Source organism: Delphinapterus leucas, chromosome 18 (assembly GCF_059928025.1).
Source record: "Delphinapterus leucas isolate spDelLeu-1000000601 "Yukka" chromosome 18, BTC_Dleu_Yukka2, whole genome shotgun sequence".
NCBI classification, from domain to species: domain Eukaryota; kingdom Metazoa; phylum Chordata; class Mammalia; order Artiodactyla; family Monodontidae; genus Delphinapterus; species Delphinapterus leucas.
Genome location: NC_143146.1, coordinates 33,380,198 through 33,390,511, shown reverse-complemented (window position 1 = coordinate 33,390,511; position 10,314 = coordinate 33,380,198). Strand labels below are relative to the sequence as shown.

The 10,314-nt window shown below is 38.1% G+C and overlaps 1 pseudogene; it reads right to left on the bottom strand.

Annotated features, from left to right (window-relative positions):
- Nucleotides 1-6,176: 6,176 nt before the first annotated feature.
- Nucleotides 6,177-8,777, bottom strand: LOC111176338 (SERPINE1 mRNA-binding protein 1 pseudogene; annotated as a pseudogene).
- Between the last annotated feature and the right edge of the window lie 1,537 nt (nucleotides 8,778-10,314).

Below are 10,314 nucleotides of genomic sequence, written 5' to 3'. Positions count from 1 at the left end.
ATAGGATATGAATAATAAAAGGACCTCACAGATTAACCAGGTATTTGGGTATGTAAATAAATATCAGCAAATAATTTCAGTATGGAGCAAGGACGCAATACTAGAATAGATTTCTTAGTAATGATGCAAAGCAGGTGGAGATTCTTTTCCATTTAATGAATCTATGTAAACTTTACAGAGAATCAGAGGAAACAGAACTTGGGCACACTGATTTGAGCTCTGGTAACAAGCACAGCAGATGACCAAGCTGCAGTGTTCTATCATGATGGTGAAATTACAAGTAACCAAATTCAAGGATAAAAAGTAATGTGGGCCAACCTAAAAGCCTACACTCTAGACCCTTTAAAAATACACCTTTATGCTTTCACTCTAAAATATTTAAAGTATTTTTATATGCCAGGTACTGTAGTGGGCTCTCAGTGCCTAAAATTTAGTTAAAGATATCAGTTGGGCCCGTGAGCCATGGCCGCTGAGCCTGTGCGTCCGGAGCCTGTGCTCCGCAACGGGAGAGGCCACAATAGTGAGCGGCCCACGTACCGCAAAAAAAAAAAAAAAAAAAAAAATGATATCAGTAGATTGAGGAAATGGAGGATGCTTTGGGAGCACATGGTGATGACACTGAACCTGCTATCCAGGTAACAGGGATGTCATCTGGTAGGAAGTGATGATAAGTTGAGACTCCAGAGATGACTAGAAATTATTCAGGTTTCCAGGGAGAAGCACCTATGAAGGTCCAGAGATGAGAGAGATCAGGGTATGCTCAGAAAACTGAAAGGAGTTCAGCTTGAGGGAACATCAGGCAACCATAATAAATGAGCACATTTTTTGAGCACTTAATATGTGCCAGGCACTTCTCCTGATTTGTCCCACTTAACTTTTAAAACAATATCACAAGGAAGTACTACTGTTGTCTGCCTTTTGCAGTGGAGGAAACAAGAACTGAGAGGTTGAGTCACACCTGTAGTAAGATTCCTAGAAGTGACATGATCGGTTTTGAATGTTAGGGACTTCCCTGGTGGCGCAGTGGTTAAGAATCCGCCTGCCAATGCAGGGGACACGGGTTTGAGCCCTGGTCCGGGAAGATCCCACATGCAATGGAGCAACAAAGCCTGTGCGCCACAACTACTGAGCCTGTGCTCTAGAGCCTGCAAGCCAAAACTACTGAGCCTGTGTGCCACAACTACTGTAGCCCGCATGCCTAGAGCCCATGCTCTGCAACAAGAGAAGCTACCGCAGTGAGAATCCCATGCACCACAACGAAGAGCAGCCCCTGCTGGCTGCAACTAGAGAAAGCCCGCATGCAGCAATGAAGACACAATGCAACCAAAAATAAATAAATAAATAAATGTATTAAATTTTTTTTTTTGAATGTTAGAAAGATTCCTCTAACAGCAAGAGAGACAGGTATCATAGGGGTGTAAGATGGATGCTGGGAGACAAATTAGGAGGTAGCTGCATTCCAGCAGACAATATTTGATGAGGACTTAAACTAAGGCGGTGTGGCTTGTGTAATGTAGGGAAGAAAGGAGATGTGGTAGACATCACCCAGATAGAATGGAAGGATATGGTAACATGAGAAGAGCAGAATGTGGAAAATGAAAACTCTAGGGAAAGCCTGAGTCTCTGGCTTAGTCAACAGAGCAGAGCAATATCATTAGCCAACATAAAACAATAAACAAGAAATAAATTTGTAAAGAAAGAAAATTGGTCTCCTTTAGAATATGACAAGGGGCACTTGTGGGACATGAAGTTTGAAATGTCCAGGAACAGCAGGATAAATGTAAGAATAAACAGTAGGAAAGCTAGTCTGAAGCTACAGAGAGGGGAGTTACTGGCATAAGTGAGGCTCTCGTTCAATGAGAGGGGATGAAATCACCAAAGGAGAGTGTATCACATCACAGGTCTAGAGAACTGAGGCTAGAAGCTCAGAGAACAGCAGCACTGAAGAAGTAGAACAAAGAAGCAAGACAGAAAAGTGACATCAGCGACAGAAGGAATTATTCATACTGATGTTTAACTAAACAAGAACAGAATTTCAAATAAGGATGGATAGACATCATCAAATATCCTAGGTGGGTTCAGAAGAGTCTTTGAGGTTTGGGGATTTGGAGGTCATGGATAAACTTTCATGTCCAATACAGGCCAGACTTCTCCAATGTGAGGGGACATCCTTGCTGTTTACCTGTGAGAGAGCAAAAGAACATTTGAAGCAACACTTCTTCTTGATTTCAAAAAAGTTAACAGTCAGCACAGTATCGTGGCTAACACATGGCCTTTCAGCCAGACCACGTGGGGTTCAATCTTGAGTTGCAGGTTATTGGCTGGGTGACCTGGCAGATTGCTTATTATTTCTGTGTTTCAGTGTCTTCAATGGCAAAATGAAGATGACAATAATATCTACCTCATAGGTTCTTGAAAAGAAGAAAATGATTTGATAGAAGCAAAGTGCTTGGGGGAGTACTTCATAAATACTAAGTATGATGTTAAGTGTAAGCACTTTCTATTATTTTTATCCACTTTGAAATGAAGGCTCGAAGTAAAAATAAAGATGGAAAAAAAGAGATTATATGGCAACAGAGAGAGATTGAAAGTGACCTTAACAGAATTTGGGAAAGAAAAAAGAGCAAATAAATCATTGCAGGAATTATAAGCTAGCAAGGCAAATACATAAATATTAAAAATAGGTAGACCCTTTTGTCATTAGAAATTATCTTGAAATGTCAAATCATTAAATGTTTCAAATTTTTTAAATGTAAAATGCATTTAAGGTTTTTTTCGTGTTATGTATATGCAGTTATGGAAAAATCACATGCTTCAGATCTTTTTACGTTTCTTCAAAGCATTACTTTAAATGCACACTTTGAGGCTTTTCTTTTCTATGTTAATAAACTCTTTACCTGAACTTCCATCAGTAAAATGAAGGAAGAGCCAAGATATAATCAGTAAGTGAAGACACTAAATCATCATATTTTTAGGTCAAAGCTTTCTCTTTTTCATCAATGGCAGCTTATTAATGTATTTAATTCTAACTTTATCTTTTGAATATAAATTTAAGAAATAAATGAAATTTGGAGTTCTCATCTTAACACCAATATTTCTAATTAGTAAATGAAATTTGTAAGCTAAATAAACATCTTCTGTCTGGAACATCATCAGTTCTGGCCATGACTCCCTTGAATAAAATTTATTTATTATTTTTAAAACATCTCATAATGTGATATCATGTATTTTATTGATATTATCTTATTTTGAGTTTTGTTTGAAAGGATTATTTGTTAATTAGTAATGCGGGATAGTTATTCTGAAGCTAGTTTTCTGAATAAGAAAAATGTTTTATGTAGCATTTATCTTATTTTTTTACATCTATCTTTTTTCACATGTGTATTTTAATCTTTTGAACATTGGTTTTTCTGTACTTTTCTATAACATTACATAGTTAGTCTTAGATTCATGTCTGAGTTTAACCAAGAATTTTTAAAGACTCTTGAGCTGGTTTCAATTCATTGTATGTGATGCTCTAGCTTTTAAGATTTCTTACTTAAAATGTGAATAATGGAAAACCATATATAACAAAAATATCTTAATTTTGGAGATAGATCATGACTGTTATTGTCCAATAATATGACAAACTCTGCTTCTTAATGTGGGTGTGTCAGTGTGTGTGTAGTTGAAATTTTAAAAGAACTGGGATGTTGATATGATTTTTGTTAAAAATGTTTTTGAGAAACTTGTAAGATATTTTTAGCACCCAAAATACATTCCTGCTTTTCTATAAATCTTACTAAGTATCACATAAATGGAGTCAAACATGCTACTTTTTTCAATATAATTAAGTAAAAATAAGGACAAAAAACACATAAAACTCTTGAACTTCAAAGGATAAGTTAGCAGCATTGAGTGTAAATAATGTTTATGGAGTAAACATAATTGGGCTGCAAGTGAAAAGAGGTTATATATTTAAACCGACTCAACCATCAGTGAAGATATTCTGGAGGAGGTGAGTTTGTTGGACCTGTGTGAATAAAAGACAGGGAAGACTTTCTTGGATTCCTTTTTTCTTTCTAGCTGGTATTTGAATCAATGTGAGTGGGTGAGATCACCCAGGCAGAGTGTGAATTGAGGGCAAATTGAGAAGTGTGAATTGTAAAGCAAAAGGGGTCAATGAAACAATCCAGGGGAGACATATATTTTAAAAATGGATACCAGAAACACTAAAGAAAATAAGGGGGAACAAAAAGCAAAATGGGGGCAAATCAGGAGAAAGCAGTACCTTGGAGGAGAAATATTGGGGCAAAAGACATTTTGAGCAAAGGGAACATAGGTATTTGAAAAGGAGAAAGTATTCAATCCATCAGTGCTATAGAAAGTTCAGGGATAGAAATTCTCCCACAGCTGGATAATTTGGAAGACACTGGTGACCTTTACCAGAGGAAAGAGCAATTGCTGGTATTCGATGCCATATTTCAGGGTGACAAGCACTGGTGATTATTGGTGAGTAAAGAGGGGAAAATAGAGGCAGCTATTATAGACTATTCTCTCTGGAAATTTGGCTGCGAATGGAAGGGGATAACGGGATATGGGAATGGGTCATGTCAACTACAAATTGACATTTCCCATTGGCACTTGCCGTCTACCTCTACAAGGATTAAATCATGTGCAGCTGCAGCTGCTGACTCTCAAACCCCCTAAAAGGGGTTCAGGGAGGAGAGCTGAAATGAGCCACTCTGTGCTCTGGGGTGCACTGGCAGAACAGGTCTTCAGATAGTTAGATATCTTCAGGAGCCAATTTTATGAGCCTTGTGTCTCCTCATATCTAGAAAAGCACTAAAATCCTTCATGGTGACGTCTGCTCCTCGTGACTAGGAGTAACCTGCATGAAACTAGCAGAAACTTTCTGTAAAAAATATGTGCTTGATTGCATGTATTCCCCCTCACCAAAATCACATATATACTGACCTTCCCCCCTGCCCCTTTTGGGCAGTTTCTCAGAGCTATCTGGGATGCTGTCTCCCGGCCTGCAATCTTCATTTTGCCCCAAATAAAACTTAACTCTCAACTCTCAAGTTGTGCATCTTTTCTTTCTTTTTTTTTTTCTCTTTTGTGGTACATGGGCCTCTCACTGCCATGGCACCTTCCGCCGTGGAGCACAGGCCCCGGACGCGCAGGCTCAGTGGCCACGGCTCACGGGCCCAGCCGCTCTGCGGCACGTGGGATCCTCCTGGACTGGGGCACGAACCCGCGCCCCCAGCACCAGCAGGCGGACTCCCAACCACTGCGCCACCAGGGAAGCCCTGTGCATTTTTTCTTAAGTCGAGAGTCACATAACCTTGGAGTAAACATAGGGTCATAATAATTGTAATAAAACATTATTTTGGGCCATCCACAAAATATTTTCAACATTTTAGGGAGTCCCTGAAAATGTATCATTTGCAATCAAAACCCTAGTCCTTGAGCCACACGGAGTCCCTCATGCCTCCAGCATGTGTATGTCAGCACAGTTCTCTCAACTTGATGGCTCTGTTTTCTCTCCAACTTTGGCTGCTTTTGCTGTCGTTGCTGTGTGACATCACCAATTCCTTTTCTTTTAAATATAAAATATAACTTAAGTCACTGGGTCCTCTTCCTCCTTTTTTCTGACGTGTGCCGTCTTTTCCACATCTTTAATTTCTGCTGTAACAGCATCTCTCTGAAGTGGGGAAAACACCACTCTAATCTTACAACTACACATAATGAGCTTTACAGTATGGAGAAAGCATTGTAATTTCCTTGAATGGAAATTATTAATTTTAAACCACAAAACCTAACCAAATCCCATCACACAAAAAAACTAAAAATATTTACCCTGTATTGTTCTGTCTCTACCACATGGGCAGAGTAGCTGGGATTTTTTTCCCTGATACTAGCGTTATGTCATTTTTAACATCTTCTCTTCTTGGCACTTGAACAGAAGCTATTGGAGTAAATAATAGAGCCACAAAATAGTCTGAGCAGCACATACTGAATCAGTATTGATGGAGCAGAGAAACTTGGAAGAGCAAATTAGAAGTAATCCCATGGACTTCAGAGCACAGAATGAGAAGCAGATTGGAAATGGCTGGCTATAGATGGATTGAGAACATTTATGTATTTCCTGGATTTTGTTTTAAAAAGTGTACCTTGAGTGAGGTACATAATCTGAATGAGCAAATTAATGTACAATAATTAAATATCCAGCCAATAAAGTTACACCAAGTAAACCATAGTTTACAAATCTCAGACACTTCAGAAAAATTTTAGAATCACTATTTGATAGGCTAAGACAAAATTAGTTCAGTCTCATTAAAATACTGAAATCAAACCTCGTTATTTTTTTAATCAACATGAAATTAAATGTTTACTTTTCAAAAATTTGTTGTCATTGCTTACTAGAGAAAATTAACTGTTTCATTATTTATCATTAGTGGCTCATTTATGTAATGTGCCACTTTGTTTAGTTTTTCATCTTTGAAAAATTAACAATGAATTTGGTTTCTTTGAGGCTCCAGACCCTTATATTTATATGCAAAGTTGTCCACAGAATCTATTTTATGCTATTCTTTTTTAAACTGGTACACACTGTTCACACTTATATTTCAAATTTGGAAATGCATATTTGCAAGCAGTAATACAAAAGCATTCATGAAGAATGCATAATCTCTGAAAATTATGAAAACATCCCCGCTACCAATACATTTCTAAATACAAAACTGACTACCATATTGTTACTTCTGTGTAGCAGGAGAAGTTCATTTTCAAAACAGATAAAATTCAGTCTTTAGATGTGAATGGTATGAATGACAGTCTTTTCTTTCTTTTTTTTTTTTTAATTTCTTAGTTGTTTGGGATCCTTAAGCATGCAAGTCTCAAAGGGGAGGGTCCACAAAGGAACCAGGGTTGTCTTATGGCACCCAGTTAAGCCAGAGCTGGGAATGCCTCTGGGTCATCCATGTCAGGAGCAGAAGCACTTGACTTGTCAGTCCTGATGCCCCGGTTTGGACGTCCACCATGCCCACGGCCACCTCATCCTCCCCTGCCACCACATCCTGGGTGGCCAGGCTCTCCAAAATTGATCTCCAGTTGAGACGTTATATCATTTGCTGGCTTCCGGAAATGGTGATCCATAACCGAGTCTTCAGCGTGAACCTCTTCACTCTTTGACTTATGAAGAACAAATCCCTTCTTCCACTGCCCGTCAGCACCTTCTTTTAGTTTTCAGATGTTAAATTCTACTTTTGCCCAGTCCTTATTTTGAATAGCCTTCCACGCATCCAAAGTCATTTCTTTTGGGTCTTCTTCCTTCACTTTTCAACTTCATTCTCCTTATTTTCAGTGTCTGCCACTGGATGTTCTTCACCTTCAGGTGTTTCCTCAGTCACATTTGATTGCTCCAAGTCAGTTAATTCATCTTTGACAGTTCCCCAGCTGTAAGATCCACTACCTCCACGCTTGTCCTCATGCTTCAGGCCAGATCTGTCACTTCACTATGCCTATCAAATTCACATTTGTCACGAGAATCAAAGCCATCTCCCCGGCCCATTCCCCGTCCACAACCTCCTCGACCTCTTCCAAGAGGTCGCCACCAGGGAAGCCCCCCACCCTTTACTTCAAGTGGCTTTTCAAATCGTCTTTCACGAGGTGGTCGCCTTTCTGGTCTCCTATCAATTATCTTCTCTTCACCCTGAAGTTGTTGATCAGGTCTTCTTCCAACGCGTCTTTTTCCTTCTTTCTTAAGTGCCACAGGTGGCTGCATCTCCTCCTTCTTGTCAACCACACCGACACTGGGAGGCAGCGGGTTCTTGATGTTTTTCTGGGACTCTTTATGCAGCTGTTTGCCCACCGCGTTGGAGTTTGGGCTACGGCCTGAGCTGCGCTCTTGGCCCCAGGGCCCCCAAAGCCGCCCCCGCCGGCTTCTTTTTTCTTGTTCTCTGTTGCCTTCAACACCTCGAAGGGGTCCGATTTGTTGTCAAATAGCTGGTCGAATCGGTTGGTGACCACGCAGCCGAAGCCTTCCTGTAAGTGCCCAGGCATGATGGTGGCTCGGCGTCGCGTTCCTCCACGGATTGCAGCAGGCCGCGCCGAGCTGAGAGTGCCTGCTTCAGCTCTTTCCACAAGATGGCCAGGCTATTCTTTTTGAATAAATTCTTAAATGAACATTACTTCCGCTTTCTTCCCAAGACCTTTTTATATTCGTATAAGATTGTTATCCAGATGATTTATTCTTTGCTGATTAAAGATGAAGAAGACCATAAGTTTATTAATTGTTAGATTTATATGTGCAACGTGAAAGTGAGTGAATCAAATGTAAATCCCATGTCGTGTGCAAATGCACAATAGATTTGTGTAATCTAACAAGTTTATAAAGGAAATTTGACGGTATGCACTAAAAATTATTTTGCGGCACACATAACATAAAATTTGCATTATAAACCAAGATACTCTCTGCAACTCACATATGCAGGGGAACATGTCTGCATCCTCAAAGCCGCTCTAACCCTACAAGTACACATAAAGAGCTTTATAGTATGGAGAAGGCATTGCAATTTCCTTGAATGGAAATTATTAATTTTAAGCCACAAAACCAAACCGAATCTCATCACGCACAACCTAAAAATCTAGAATCCCTAATGTTCACCAACTTTATTATCTTGAGCCTTGAATTAAATTTGTAGAACTCAAATCCTACATGCATGCATACATTCTCTGGATTAGACAATGTGGTTGTCATTTTAGCATTATATTGCTTGAGGTCCAATGTTCTCAAATTTTTACTTCCAATTTTCATACTTTCATCTGTACTTATATTAATTTTGGTCATGTTTACCTTAGAAGTAGACAGGGGTGATAATTTATTTATTTTAGATGATACCTAGCTTATTTAGAGCAAGTAATTTCATACTCTATGAAAATTAAAATATTGTGATTATGAGACTTTTTGTCAAAATCAAGATCTATTGTTAGGAGACACTGACATGATGCTTTATAACTTTTTAGTCATCCAGCCAAAGGGTAGTTTGGTTTCATAGATAACTATGTTAATGATCATTTCAAATTTTCCTATTATTAGTGCAGCTTTATATTTAGAAGAGTTGGTGAATAAAATAATTATCCATCTTGACTGTAGAGCTAGTCTTTCTAACTGTCCTACATAAAATCTTTAGGCAGAAGAAACAATCAAAGCTTTGTAGAACAAATGAATTAATTGTAAAATTAATTGGGCCATGTTTCTACTTTTAAAAATCAAGTTACATTTTAGTGAGTCTGTGAACACTTTTACTAAAGAAAGCCACAATCAGACTGAATATACTAATGAAATTGTCTCCCTACATTTTAGGGAATTATCTTCTGTATCTTATCAAGGATGCTTAATATATTTTATAAAGCAAAATTAAGAAAAAATACTAAAAAAAATAATGGTGAACTATTTCATATGATTTTCTAGAGATGAGAAACATCACTGATTTGCCAATGATACAAATGTTTTTTTGCATTAGCTTTTAGATTGGAAGGCTCTATTTCCACAGATTTCACATTAAGAAACTTTCATTCCCTACAAATACTGACTCCATAACAATAGCCAAAGAAAGTATGCTTTGTACCCAAATTGGGTGATATTTCACTCATCAGTTTTTTTGCTGATTTTTAAAATCTTGCTTTAATATTTGCATCACAGCACCAGAGAAATTAAGTGAGACACTGCAGAAGAATTCTGCAACACTATAAAAAAAGGCTTCTGCAAGTTTTTTTTTTTTTTTAAAGAATGGAGTCAGTGTGTCATTTTTGTGCCCTTTAGTTAAGTGAATATATCATAGTTGTTTTTTAGTGAGCTTTATAACGTTGAGAATTAGAAAGCTTACTTAGGTATAAAGATCAAGGTTATAGCACACAAAGAGCCAGAGTGGTTATGAAGGAAAGAAGAAAGGGAAAGAAGGGAGAAGGGAGGGAAGAAGAATTACTTTTTACCAAAAAAAAAAAAAATCTTTTTTCTTACACGGCTACATATATGGTTTTAATTGTCCTCCCTCAAATGTATTTTCTCATGTGAGTTCTGTAGATGTCCTCAGAGCAGCAGTTTCTTGACAATTTCTTTCACCATCACTTGACCTTAAAATGTGATGTGTGGAATACTTTAACACTCCCACAGACCCAAATGTAGAAAATAAATAACTCACTATACTCACATAGTAAGAGTGAAACAATTCATAAATATTTATTGAGAGAGTGAGTAGAGATTTGAAATGAGAGTGTGGCTCTGAAATTGAGGTCGATCTGAGTTGTGTTCTGGTGTCAGGATTTAAT